Source organism: Pocillopora damicornis, chromosome 6 (genome assembly GCF_964200805.1).
Source record: "Pocillopora damicornis chromosome 6, jaPocDami1.2, whole genome shotgun sequence".
Lineage (NCBI taxonomy): Eukaryota > Metazoa > Cnidaria > Anthozoa > Scleractinia > Pocilloporidae > Pocillopora > Pocillopora damicornis.
The window spans coordinates 15768436-15783700 of record NC_142675.1 but is presented as its reverse complement, the minus strand read 5'-3'; the positions used below and the strand labels follow the sequence as shown (position 1 = coordinate 15783700).

Here is a 15265-nt window from a genome sequence, read left to right as displayed (position 1 = left end):
ACCCCTAAGAGTGACAAGCATATAATTTCTCCTTATAATATCATCCCTAAATCACACATTAAGGTCATGAGAATTAAGGAAATGATCACTAACGAAAGAAGCGTTTGATTGGTAAACGAATTCTCCTTGTCAGCACTTTAGGAAATGCATAAAGAGCAGTATGGAGAAAAGTAAAAATAATATGCATACTGATTTTAGCATTTTTTCCGTTGATAACCAGTAGGGAGAGGCAGAGTCATGTCCGCATTGAGCATTATTTCGAACATATTATACCACTCTGCAGTGTTTTAGATATTCGAAGTCATTTCCGGATGTCAACAGCTACAGTGAGCTGGTTGGAACGCCTGTTAGCTACTTGCCTTGGTCTGCCTCATGGACGAAGAAATGGGGGGAGACGAAACACTGACTAACAAAAGCAAGTATTAATAACGATTTGGACACTTGGGAACCCTGAATGCTTGCGATCAGTGGCCGATCGATTTGACATAACAAAGTCGAGTGTATTTCGCATTTATCGCAGAATTTGTGCAGCGATTGCCGGTAATCTTTCTGGTAGGTTAATCAAGTTTCCTTCAGGGCAACGAGCAATTGATGTAGAACAAGGATTTGAAGAAAAACCGGCATTTCCTGGTGTTTTGAGTGCCATCGATGGATGCCACATTCCAGTCAAAGCACCATTGAAAACCATGAACAGTACGTCAATTGTAAAGAGTTTCACTCGCTGTAGTTAAAAGTAATCTGCGATATGGACATACAGTTCACTGATGTATTTTGTGGTTATCCTGGTTCTGTCCATGATACGAGGGTTTTTAGAAATTCGCTCTTTTTCCAGGAAGTTGAAGCAAACCCAGACATGTTGTCGGATAGGACGTAAAACCGTAGGCCCCGTCTCCTGCAGGGTTGGGGTAGGAGACGTTAATTTCCCACGCACGAGATTACTGTGTGGTGGATGTCCTCCCCTGGGGTGGGATGGGTGGAAGAGACACTAATTGTAAAGCGCCTTTGATCATCCATAAAATGTTAAAGGGCGCTATATAAGTAAATAAATTATTAAATTATAAATTATTATTAAAATTATTAAATTATTAAAATTATGTTGTTTCCAAGAAATACCCACTTGATCGGTAGCTCCGCTTACCCTTTAAAGACCTTGGTACTTACCTCATATCCAGGCAATGACCGACTCACTAGAAGACAGAAAAGATATAACTTTGTTCACAGCTCAACTAAAATGGTAATGGAAAGCCCTTGGTCTCTTAAACGGTAGGTTTAGGAGACTTAAGACACAAATGGCAGTTGACAAAATTGAGGATGCCCCAGTGATGATTGTGGCTGCCTGTGTATTGCATAACATTTGCTTAATAAATGATGAGGATGACATTGAAGACCTAATGGATAATAACAGTAATGATGATGATCATGATAATGACAATTACAACAATGGAGATGCTGAAGATAAGAGGAACCAAGTCATGAGAAATTTACCTTGATTACACATGCACTTGTGTGGTGCTAAATGCTCTTGACATTACAACTTACCCTTAAATGGCAGTGTATGAAAACTGCAGACTGGAGACTGGCTTTAAATAGTAAATGAGTTACCATTACCATTATTGAGAGCTAACTGCAAGCAGGCTAACCCAAGTAATGCTATGCAGAGTTAGAGTTAGGCTGACCAGAATAAAGTCTGGAGGAGAGCATTTGTTAATTGCACACCCATCAACTGGTTCTGTGATGAAAAAAAAAGAAAAAAAAAACACAAAAAGCCTACAGTGTCTGAAAAAAAAAACAGTAAAAAAAGTAGGAGGGAAAGGAAAGTGTCTATTTCAAGAACTGTTAACAGCATTTGGAAAATGCAGTGGCAAATTAAGTTTTCAGGAAAGGGATGGACAATAGGGGTACTGATGCATGTCTTTCTCCCCTACCCACCTAAGAATTGCAGGCACTAAAATAAAATATACCAGGAACTCGATGGTTTTTTGTCCAGAGTTGATGTTTGTAGTTTGTAGTCTTCACTTGTATTTCTATAAAGTGTATGCCAAACAAAGCGATGAGCAGACAAAATCTTGAAGTTTGCCTGCAGATAACAAGGTTTACCTCCCAGAAGTTTTTAATTTGGTTTCTTAAGGAGAAAATATCTTAAAACAACAAAATACATGTAACACTCAAACTTGTTTCTAAGGAAAATGAATATTGTAAAAAGTTCTTTGTTAGCAATATCATTAAAGAATTTTCAAATTACTTATCACCATGCAGTATTTTTCCCCATAACCAAACTTAGGTGAAGAGGGACTGGGGTTAAGCTTCCCATTTCAAAATGGGAATTCCGCTGTATGAATTTCAGTATATTACCATTAAGTAACAGCTTCTTGTCACATGCATTTATTTCAACTCACTTTTTGTCTTAGTAATCATCTTAAAGCAGTCATACCTTTCTGGAAAGGTCTTCCTCCACTTTAAATATGTGTAAGCCTTCCAAAACTCATATTTTAAGCTTTTTGACCCAAAAATGGTCCAAGCATGCACATATTTACTGAAACATCCAACAGACAGAAGAGCAAACTCTTTAACCTAAGTGTTTTATTATCATTACTAATTACTCTCTTATTATTGTAATAATCCTAATGTTTTGTGACACCAGTACTTTTTCACTCCTAACGTTTCAGTAGACATGCACTTCATGTGAAACTAACCAGCATCACTATTTCTATGACTGCAATGGGTACACAATACCTTTACTTGTTTTATTAGTACTTTAGAACACAAGTAACATCTTGACAACACAATATAACCATACATGTTTTGGTTCTACATGTACACATACATGAAAAAATGCCATGTACCAACATGCTTGAAAGCCTTGCGGTGAATACTTCAGATAGTGAGGTAATGCAATGTGATGTGAATGCAACAGCACAAAACACAACTGCTAGAGTACTGGTATGTTGTGGAATCAGTGTAAGAGCCTTTTCCATGTAATGAGAACTGCTTACATGAAAACCACAGAACAAAAATATTCCCTTATCTTGGACAGATTTTTCAAACACTTTAAGAAATTGCCCAAAGAAAGTCATTTTATCATTGTGCATTTCTTGAAATTTCTGCAGTTTCTTTTCCTCCTTTTCTTCCTTCCTTTCAATAAACTCTTTAAACAGAGAGACCAATTCACTTCTTTCACTTGGAGGTTTCGTTCTAGGTTTTTTCTTTTGTATTACCTGTTCATCACATTCTGCACTTTCTATACCCTCTGAATTGTCTAATTGACCTTCATTTTCAGTTGAGCCCTCTTGGTGTTGAGCTTAAGGATGTTTAACCAGACCCTTCCTACTGCTGTACACAGCTGATGGTGTTATATCGTCATCACCATGAAAAATGTTGTGAAGTTCTTCATAGTAAGCACATTCTTTGCATTTCTTCCTGTTTTCTTGTTGTGATCAATGTATGCAATATATGATCTTTTGAGATTCTTGAACTTGGTCTCCCAAGACTTTGCACCACAAGAGATATGTCCCTGTTCCCACATTTCAAGGCAAATAACAGACCAAATGTCTTTGTTCCTTACTCTTGGATTCTTGGATCATCTTTTTTCTTTAAGATATGTTTCAATCAAGATCACTTCCTCTTTCAGCCACATTTTCTTTTCTTTTCCACATTGAGTTCTGTCATTACCATTGCTACTTGTTGAAGGCTCAGATGGAGAGCTAGACCTGGAATGATCTGATTGGCTCTGGTAGGATGAAGCACTGTGATAATCTACCTCACCAGTTTGGTGTTGGAAGGGTAGACCAAAAGAACTGTAATTAGAGGTACTTGTATGTCCTTAAGTAGGCCCTCAGCTGCCTGTAAACAAGGGTACCACTTTGTCCATGTAGAGAGACGTTATTAATCCATAGCTCCATTTTACACCTGTATCTTCTAGGTATGAGAGAACACGTAAAACATCAATGTATAATGCAGTGCTTTGTTGTATAACACCTATATTGAAACGAGTTTGAATTTAAAGATAACTACCTCTACATATGGTCTAACAGATAGAACTTCCAGACATTTTGCTCATTACTTACATTTCTACTAGCCCTTGAAGGGCTCAAGAAAATAAAATAATTACACGCATTATCAGTAAACCAAAGAATAGGGAACAATCACCAATAAACAACAAGTGGTAATAACAATATGAACCTTATGGTACCTTGTCGCATTTCTACCATCATAAGCTTTCACCAGGCAAGAACAAACCTACACTAGTATTAAAGTCAGGACATATATATCTGCTAGCAATAAATTATTATATACGAAAAATGCCCGAAAGAAACACAAAAAACGTGTTGTATTTACAGCAGAGTCCTGCCCAAATTCTCCAGGAAATTAAAACATTTTGGTTACTGATATCGATATATAATATTTATAGAAAACAGACTCCTACGAAAATTGACAAAGACAATGTAAATGTACAGTAAACAGCAAAATAACCAACAAATAAATAACCCCCAAATATTATTCTGAAGTTCGTTTTCAAAAGAGTAACTGTACGAGTTCCATCATTCACGAATGTTTAGGGAAGTAAATATGGTAATTTCAAGGTAAATCCGAAAATGTCTGCACCAGCCATTCAAATATGTGTACTTAAGTACTATTTCGTAAATTTTTTGAAGAATTTCAGGCAATAAAAAGAGAGAAAAGGAAATCGTGACCACTTACCACGATGAGCTACTGCGTCGACGAAAATCACGAACGCGGGAAACGTCACGAAAGTACTTCGCATATATGAAGTACCTACATGTTTGAAATTGAACATCGCTTGGCAAAATCATAGCTAGTAGAGGAGACTATGGCAAAATGATTATTTTCGAATCCATCACCCAAAGGAACGCGTTGGATCAGTGTTCCAATAATCCGTCTTCAGATCACGCAGATCAGTGACCCGGTAAATCCTTGTCCAGAGTGGATTTGATAGATCACTGATCTCAAAACGGATTTGCTCCAAAGGAACGCCACAGAACGCCGTACGTTGTTTGTAATTTGCAACGGTCGACCTCGGCAAGACGCAAGTGATCCCGAGAAATTTTTCATAAATTCTGCAAATCGTAACATTTCATCCCCAAAATCCGCTAAATGACGTTCACTTAGCTTTGTTTTTCTTTGTTGTCTCGAGTGATTTTGCGGGGTTTTGAGACGGTTAATTCCACTTTGCATTGATGCCACTCCAAAGGCAAAGGAAAAACACAAGGCGAGCAACTTCTAGGACCGTCTGGGCCGAAAGTCTTCAGAACTTCGCCGAATTTCTTCCGCTTCCAAATGTCGCTCAACTCCTAGCTTCGGGCACGTTAAAAGTCGATTAACGTGTAAGAGCGAAGCTCAAAAGCCTGCTCGATTTCCGATATTCGCTCCCCATCTGCCGTCGACACATGATGTAGACCAAAGAGGTCGATCATGAGCATTCGATTAACCGTATTATATTTCAAATTAATCACTAACCGAGCTCAGATTTCACCCGCCGTCCCCACGCTAGGGCCGGTTTGTACCGTCTTTCGACGGTCACACTCTGCACTGGCGTGGAGAGGGCTTTGTAGTTTAACTGATCGCAAGAAGTGTCAGGTAAGCATTGATTTCCAGTAATATTTCGAAAGGTCAAACATAATCGACCAGGATTTATTATTTTATGGCTATAGCTGTAATAATTTTATGTTCATGACTCTGACTTGATCAGAGTAGAGCAGGTAATTTAGAGTTAACAACTGAGTTGAAAACGTAAATTGGCCACGGTAAGGGGTAAAAAAGCTGACGTTTCCAGCTTTAGCCCTTCGTCCTTCGCTCTGACGAAGGGCTAACGTTCGAAACGTCAGCTTTTTTACCCTTTACGGTGGCCAATTTACGTTAACTCAGTTGTTAACTCTAAATTACCTGCTATACTCTCCCACCGACGCAGCACCACAGTTTCTTTAGAAACTTACCCCCTTTATTGTTCAGAGTAGTATATTTATGTTTTGGTGGTTCTTTCCTCTAAATGATTTTGTATGAATCTATAAAATGGACATGAATTTGCGCATCATTGTTTTAAAAGGCACATACCTGCAAGTTTGCATTTCAACGAGAACCCACAGCGGGAAACACGAAGGGCATTTGATAGAAAAGAACACTTTTGGGTCACTTACCCAAAATCTTAAATGGGAGAGGAAGTTGTTCGATAGGTGGCATGCCCACCTAACTATGGTAAGAGTAAATATGACTTCAGTGAATTAACTCTTATTTGTAAGAAAACAGCATGTATGTATATTATGTATATATTTTTTCAGGTTTTGTTGATGGTTTCTAGAAACTGTTTTTTCTTTTTTTAAAGGAAAAGAGGGTAGAAAAAATTTCAGTCAGCAGATTGAGCAAGGAGGAGGCCATATAGGCATACAAGACAAAAAAGGCAATGAAGAAAACAGCACTATTTCTACCTTGTTAGTTTACTGCTTTATTAATCCATTCATTTCAACCATCCAAATTTAACATGAAATGAATATAATATTACAATGAAGTTTTAGTAAGTGTGAATTATTTCATTTTCGCCGCATGTCTGTGGGGGGCAGCTTGTTTATCTTCTCGTGGATATGCTACTCTAAGTTGGGAATGCCTGTAGATGGGCTTTGTTGTTAAATGTGAATTTTGTATTCCCAACTCAAGACAGGTGAGAATGATATACATTTGTATTCAGTCTGGGTTAAACACTATTTGTCAAAGGACATACAAAATAACACACCCACACTGTAACTGTAATGATGCACTCACATACTATATAACTATTGTTATCCGATAGAACCAGAACAAACTTCATAACAAGCTGGCATAGTCATCTAAACAGTAGTTAATACACTTCTAGATGCACCTGCAAAAGGCCATATCATGGTCACAAGTAGAAAAGTGGTAAATAAAGAGACTCGGAGTTTTTTCTCCATATCAGCTGTCTCATGGTCTCTATTGCTATTTTTCAAAGTGTGTTGAAAATGACATAGCCCATGCAAATGAAACTGAACTGGGAGCATTCTTTTAGCACAAATTTTTCTTCATAGACTCATGAAGTGCATTTACAAGCTTTCAATGCTCCTCTCTATCCCAGACATTAGCATATCCCCTGTGATGTTGTGTGTTGTATTTTTCCTCATACTGTGATAAACACAAGCTGATAAAGGTAGGCTGTTTTCCCAGTTTATGCCCACAAAGCCACCTGGTTGCCCATGTATATGCAACGGCTCTGATGAACCTATAGGTAAACATGAAAGTGAAAAATGAAGACATCTATCTACAGTTCAGGTAAATACTGGACCTCTACTCACTGAATGATAAGAGACTCATTTCTTATGAATGGAGAATTAAAAATTAAAATAAACCCCAAGTATTGCAATTAATAGCTTAAGCAAAAAAAAACAGAAATGACATATACCTACATATATATATAAAATAAACAACGATAAGTTCCTCCATCTTGGCTTCTGAGGTGAGGAGCAACATGCAGAAGAATGGCACAGTTTGTAATGGCATTGAAGTCTTCATGTTGGGTAATGTAATTGATTTGTTGGATCGAACCATCAACACTCATCTTTGCAGATGAATTAGTGACTTCTCTGCAACATCAAAACTCTGAGGGCACCAACTAACATTTCAGTACTGCACTCTCCCATTGACACCTGGAAGAGGTAACGGAAAAATTATTGGACAGACTTAGCGACGCATGAGTGCATAAGGGCTCTGCTTATGTTTAAAAGGAATCACAGTAAATCTCTCAACTTACCATTAATCCACACTCACTTTTCCTTCAAATCTAGACTCTAAAGTTGATGGCGTTAAGTGCATCAATATCTGTTTCTTCTTCACTTGTGTTCGAGCTTTCTTCTTTGCCACAATCAGCAAGTGGCTCATCTTGATTTGGGATGATAGATAATGGTAATAGGACTGAGTGGAGTCCTCATACAAGTGATGAACAAGAATGGATAACTGTGAAGCAGGAGTCTGATTTGTCAATCACCAGTATGATTATGGACAGAATCAGACAACACAAAGTCTTGTTGCCAATTAATCACAGCTGTTACAATTTCCAAAAACAACAAATACACTTTAAGTTAGCTGAACCGAAGCAATTTCAACACCAAAATCTGTTCCAGTCAAGGAAACTGGAACAAGAGTTGTAAAGCCACCTTCGAGGTTCAGTAACTTTGTTGTGTAGTTGACTGTGTGATAATTGACTTCAGCTCAATAGAACTCTAAGCATTCATTTTAGAGACTCTGACTACCTGTTATGTTTATATGTTTTGTTTTCGAAGTAAGCTCACCCCAGAAGAAGGGAGATGCTAGGATATATGAATCTTGCGTTACTTGTCACATAACTTGTTCCCTTCTGTGGTCATTAAAGATAGTTGCTACTGATCACTGAGTTTAAGCAGGCGGTGTGCGCACTCCGATTGCGTTGCGTTGCGGTAGCTTCATTTTCAATATGGCGGTGAAAGCAGCAGAATTCGGCAGATTTTGACTGAACATTCCCTAAAAGTTAGGCCGTTCCTTTTTCCTTTCATCATAGGTAAATGTAATTTGATTTATTCTGAATGTATAAAAGTATTTTTTGTTCGTATTTGTCGCGTATTGTATGGTTCTCAAGGACAAACGTGATCACTGTTTTTTTTTTGTATTTAATTTGAGACCGGATTTCAAGAAGGTCAAATTTGGTGTACGTCGTAGTTTGGAGCCTTCCAAAGATTTGGATGGCTGCTTTGATCCTTCTTTAACAGCTCTGACCAAACGCTCTCAAACGGTACATGTGTTTCCCGCATTTTAAGTGCGGGTGTTTGAGACCGATTATGGCCGAGAAAAGGCTTATTGTTGCGTTACACAGCGTTACTATTATATACTCAATTGTATTGTAAATCTACTTTCCTAAGTAAAAGGAAATTAACTTATTGCGAGTGTTGTATGGTGAATCTACTATCTTGATCACTGAATGAAGGACAGTTAAATTTGAGCTATGAACGGAATCACTTGTCCAATGAATAACTCTACAATGCGCACGGCGACACACCGGGTAAGCCGAAAAGCAAAAGGTAGTCGATCGTTAAAAGGTGTTGATAGCTTGAACGACTCCTGCCATTCGCTTGCGCTTTTAAATCTTCTAACCTGAAAGCTTAGCTGTTATTAGGATATCCTTTAATGACTTCCATTTGCGATGTGATATTAAAGGTTAGTTTTAAGGTGTCATTTCCCCATCTGTATGTTCTTGAGGTTTGGCAAAGCCTGATGAGATTGAGTTACAAAAGGTAATATTTTCATGTGTGCGCGCTATTTTTTTTTTAAAGTATCAGTCTCTCCCGCAGAAAATAACTCCAGAGACACGTTTGTCAAAAACTTATTCTAGGTATTCTCTATTCTTTAAGCATATCTGAAAGTCTGTACGTTTTTTTAATAAACGTTGAGCGTGACGAACTTGGTACTAGGAGGCGTAAGGCTTCTCCTTTCGCGAATCCCGTATTCACGCGTTTAAGTGTATGATATGGAAAATAGTTCGTGTATTAGAAGGTCGCTGCCTCTTTGGAATGCGTTCGCATATCAAGGGGCGATACCCCGTTAAATAACTCACGAATTTGATATTATTCACACAGCCATCGGCTGTGTGTGTAACTGCTGTCAAATAAATAGATTCTCGGGCAAGACTGAAGTTTCGATTCTTTCTGAATCTCTTCAATTGCCTACTAACAACGAATTTGTCAAGGAGGAATAACAGGAGTCGCACAGGCCCGCAAACACTTTTTAACTTTCGAAGGAACGGCAACAGACAGTGAATTTCCATTATATTCCACATTTATTCACGCTATCATGCTGCTACCAGAGATGTTCACTCGACCACGACAGAATAGAAATGACTTATTTTTCGTTTTACCACCATGATGCAACGCAATCAGAGTGCGCACACCGCCTGGAGTTTAAGAGTCACATGCATGTCTTAACAGCATGGCAACACACTATAACATGAAAAATTACTGATGAGTTTTAGCGAGAACAAAAGTCTAAGCAGTCTAGTTTAGAGTAAAAGGTCTCCTAGTTCAATACATTCTTCCCGGCGGTTTTTGCGGTTCAGGCTTTCACCTTCGGTTATAAAACGCTTCAATGCTTTGATTGTGAATTGTCATTTGGCTCATTAGAATGTGTCTTTTAACGGACGAATTGTCGTTGTTCAAGACTTGTCGCACGAGATCATGTGGTGCTTTCGATGTAGAGTTTTTTTACATCCCTTACTTGTAATAAGATGATCAGCGTTTTCTGTAGGCATAGGTTAGTGCTTGAGATGGGGTGAACTGTCACTGTCTGTCTGCCTCACTGCCACTGTCTGACTCAAGAACACACAAAATTTGGAACCTTTGGCTCGATTACTAAGAGACGTTTTGATAGTGATTAATTTTATCAACAAAATCTAAAAGACGAATATTGAAGCTACTTTACAAGTTATTTTGAAATACCAAAGCTTTAGGATTTAATGGGTCAAAATTTATTTTTCAAAATTACGATTGGGCAATTTTCCAAGGCTTCCAAAGTGTTGTGTCACGGTTAGCGCGTAAGAATGGGTCCTAGCTCTTTTGCACATGTTCGGATCTCAATTGTACCGCCACATTCGAATGGAGCGAAAAATTTCCTTTATTTTGGTATACAATTTGTCTAGTTTGCGACCGATTTCGATGGGTCAAATGGCCGCTCAAGTTGGAGCACTCCCCCTGGGTTTACATCTGGTCTTCTGCGGATCCGTAAAAGCCGTGGGAGAAAGATCAGAGGGTCCAAAATCAGGATTTTCTGGCCATTCATTACCTTCGTTTACATGCAGTATTTACAAGTAGGTAGCTCACAAATAAATTAATCGATTTTATTTTTTTCCTTTAGTTCTCAGAGATACGGAATTTCGTATAATACTAAAATTTTGTTGCTAGTAATTATAAGTCTCGAATATATCTGCTACCGGTCATGTCTATCAATTTTTCAGCTTTCTCTTCTACACAATTGCCAAAGAGAATGGAGAGGGGAGTGGCGGATCTACCTTCGCTGCAGTTGTGGAGAAAATCATGCAACAAACGGGCATTAGAGACATCATCGTCAATTATCGAATAACAAATGTCTGAAGGAAAAAGATTGGGACTATGTGTGCAAAGCTAAAGCAAGCAAAGAAGAAAAGTGGAGGTTTCGGTGTCACTTATTCTGTCAAGTTATTTTATCACGAGCTTGATAATTACTTTATTGAAAACGAGCGCTAGAAGAATCTTTAAAGAATTAAATTACCAAGCCACAGAAACTTGAGGAAGAGCTCGACGACACAGAAAGTAGCTGCAAGAATCACAAGAAGAGACTCCAAAGATTCCAACGTGGGGAATTACCACTCGCTTTGCGACTTTGTCTAAAACTTTAATGTTCAGTTAGCTCCGAAAATGATTTGTTATAATTTTATCAGTCTATAGAATGGCATAATTCAGCCGACGGGCTGAGATGCAATTCTTTACAATAATCTCCCATGTGAATATGAAAGCGATCTTCGCAGTAATGAACACTACTTGAGCAGTAGTGAAAATAAGGCCTGAAAAAAAATTCAGGCCTGTACGGGATTTGAATCCATGACCTCTGCGGTACCGGTGCAGCGCTCTACCAACTGAGCTAAGAAGCCAACTAGAAGTTTGTGATTATGTTGGTTCTAAATAAACCCGTGAAGTGATGAATAAACGACTGTGAATATATGAAAGTCATATCTTTGAACTGCAGATAAAGAATAAAAAAAATAAATGTTTTTTTCAGGCCTTATTTTCACTTCTGCTTAAGTAGTGCTCATTACCGCGAAGATCGCTTTTATATTCACGTCTTTGTCTCCCGCTTATACCAAAAAACCATGGGGTCACCCCCTCCCTCCTGAGGCAAACTAACTTCTGGAATTTATCGTCATTTGTGTAAAAATGGACAACGACCGTTACCATTTTAATCATGCTTAGAAGCCTGGCTGTTTAGCTGTGACTTATTAAACGTCTGCTGTTTTTTTCATCGTTTTACGATCTTTTTAGATAGTAACAATTGTAGCACCACAAAAAGACACTCTCGAATCATGTAATAATTTTTTTCTTTTGAAAATCAACGCAGCAGCCTTTTGTGAAGCCCTCATAATTGTTATGAATTTAAGGCCACGTTAGTACGATATTTTTACAATGGCTGATTTCCGAAGAGTTTATTCACCCTATAGCATCTTAAAACGCGGGTGGTTACAATAATTTAATGTACAATTTTTATTGGTGAAGATAAAGACCTCTTACTGACCTCTATTTCTGCTCGGAACGAGTTTTTTTCCCCTCGGATGGCCCTCAACGAGGTTCCCAAACTTACTGAAAATACGGATCGAGAAAACGGGTCATGAAATCTCTTCGAAAAGATCGGAAAAGAAAAATCGAAAAGTCGAAACTTTAAAAAAACCTGAACTGTTTCATATAGCCCGTTAAACTCCCCAATCATAGTGCAAGTACTAACTCGCAGATATAATTGATAAAATTGTGGATCAGGAAATACTTCCCAGGCAAATAAACTGAGTGCGACCAACAAGTGAAAAGTGGTTTGATTCCCGATGTGATAGCAGTTCAGTCGAACTTCTCCTCACGGACATCACTTTGTTGAGACTTTGTTACAATTCAAAAAGTTTATAAACAAAGTGGCTTATAATTGATTAGGTTCAGCATTTTATCTACTGATTGGGTCTAGAATAAGAAAGAATAGGAAAAATTGCTGAACTATAGTTTATCTCTTCACTAACCTCATCAACTACATCTCTGACTGAAAATCAAAATGAGCGTATGGTTTAATGTTTTGATGCCGTGTTACATTCATGCAATATGTTGTCATGTTGATAACGTAACCCTCAAGATTCTTCCCTTAAATCTTCGAATAAAGTCCGATTTCTGTAAATTAAAGGAGCTTCCTTCCGAATCGTATTGATGTAATCTCTCCACCTTTTGTTTTTGTTCTTTAAAGACCTTGGGTATGGGCAATGTTTTGGATATCCCGCACTAACAGGCACAAACATCAATGATTGCCCTCGAGTTATCAGTTCCACAGCAGAAAACATATGCCTTTGTCGTGACCATTAGCTTTTGTTTTCATACAGCGAACGGTAAGGGGAGTAATGCTCGATAGATTTGTAATGAAATGCATTGAAAAGGCCATCATACCATTCTGTTGGTATGTTAAGGGAACTGTCTGTCTTGAAATTTCAAATGAATAAAGGGGGTAACTATTACCAACTGAGTTGATAACGTAAATTGGCTACCGTTAAGAGTTTCAAAGCTGACGTTTTGAACGTTAGCCCTTGGACAGAGCGAATGGAGGAGACCATTCGTTGCCATGTTCCCACCAAAAGAGTAGCTCCATTTTTTGCATATAAACACACACAACCCACAATTCCTCCATTCGCTATGACAAAGGCCTGACGCACAAATCGCCAGCTTTGAAACTAGTAACAGTGGCTAATTTACGTTATCAACTCATCATCAATTGTTTTCTCGTTCGCCTACAGTTTTACCAAACGGTGAAGGCCGGGAAATTTCTTGTTCAAATTTTGTTTTCCTTTTTACGGGGAACGCGCGGCATGTTCGGTATTCACGAGAAAGATATGGCGTTCATGGCATGTTTTCTGGGGACTGGAAACTCTTTCTTACACTCTCTTTTCCTAAAATTTCTACATTGGTTATCCAGCGTGGCTTATCAGGGTGTTTTGTTTATTATTTTCTTGAAGCGGCTAATTCGGTTAAAACATGATATTCGACACGAGTTTTCCAGCACAAGCATTACACTGGCTAACATTCCGTTTTCCAAGATGTTCTCTCCTAATTTTCTAGTGTGTTGTACCTTGGTATTTTCTATGGGTTGTCACGGGTCGGTTAACGCCGGAAAAACGCGATATTTAAACCTTGATTGACACGCTAATGAACATTCTGTTTTCCTGAGCATTTTTCTCGATACCAAGTGCGTCAACACGGTGTCCGATAGCATTTTCGTATGAACGGATAACGCCGTGAGCACGTAATTTTCAACATCAGTTTAATTACGCACGTATTACAGCACTTGAAGTCGTGTTCTCCCACAGGTTATCTACAAATTTGATGCGTTTTTTATGATCCGTGTGGTAAAATGACGCCTAGGCGTGGTCGAGTGGTTAGAACGCTACACGAGACCAAGAGGCCCTGAAATCGAGATTTTAACCATTCATTTAGCAGCCTGTGTGAAGAAGCTAGCCAGAGAATTTTTCATGATTTCAGCAGATATTAATAACTCTTCATAATGCTCCTCAAGCAAATAATTTTCCTGGTGTTTTACGGAGTGAATCGCGTGTGCTAGCTCGGAAAGCCCAGAATGACCGACAGAAAATAACAATGATGGTCAACAATAGCTATTAAAAATCGCGTGTTATATGTCTGTTGGATCATTTGTGTCTATTGGATCATTTGTGTCGGTTGGATCATTTGTGTCCATTGGGTCATTTGTGTCTATCGTAGCATTCGTGTCAGTTGGATGATTTGTGTCTCTTGGATAATGTGTGTTTACTGAAGCATTTGTGTCCAGTGGACCATTTGTGTCTATGAGATCCTTTGCGTCTATTGGATCATGTATGTCTGTTGGATCATTTGTGTTGGTAGGTCATTTTTGTCCACTGATCCATTGTCAACAAAGTATTTTGCATCAATTGGGTCATATGCTCAGTTAGGCTATTATACGTCCCTTAGCTTATCTCTGCCAGTTTGATAATTTGTGGTTATTGGGTAGTTATATCAGTAATAGAATTATTATATTGTTCATTGATACATTATCATAATTTATTTTTCAGAGCCTCGCATGTTGACACTGTATGAACTTAGCAGATAAAAAATACGACAGAAGACATAATCATATTCTAGAATTGCATTTTTATAACTTGTATGACAATATTTTTTAAACTCGCAATAGAAAATCAGTGCAATGCAGCCTTCTTTCAGTCCAACTTGTTAATTCGGGAACATTTTCTCGTTTGTAAACATTTTTTCCCAAAAAACAGTTGGATTTGATTCTCTGAACTGGAATAAAACAGGCTCGGCCGAACAAATCAAAGGTTTACCACTATAAACTACTGAAACTCACTCGGATATACTTACCTCACCCAGCTCAGAGCGTTTGTGACGTTCTTTACACCTCCGTAAAATGATAAAGTCTTAAGGTACCAAATGGCACGAATACTAAACAGAGAGCTAAAAGA

The 15265-nt window shown here is 38.3% G+C and overlaps 2 long non-coding RNA genes across 2 annotated transcripts; one reads left to right on the top strand and one right to left on the bottom strand.

Moving 5' to 3' along the window:
• Positions 1–2369: 2369 nt before the first annotated feature.
• On the bottom strand, positions 2370–5435 carry LOC149044191 (uncharacterized). Its single transcript, XR_016187643.1, has 2 exons — positions 4699–5435; positions 2370–3915 (listed from the first exon to the last, which is right to left on the bottom strand). It is a non-coding gene; the product is annotated as an uncharacterized LOC149044191 (long non-coding RNA).
• Positions 5436–5455: 20 nt separating this feature from the next.
• LOC149044190 (uncharacterized) lies at positions 5456–6939 on the top strand. Its single transcript, XR_016187642.1, has 3 exons — positions 5456–5595; positions 6062–6210; positions 6338–6939. It is a non-coding gene; the product is annotated as an uncharacterized LOC149044190 (long non-coding RNA).
• The last annotated feature ends 8326 nt before the right edge of the window (positions 6940–15265 follow it).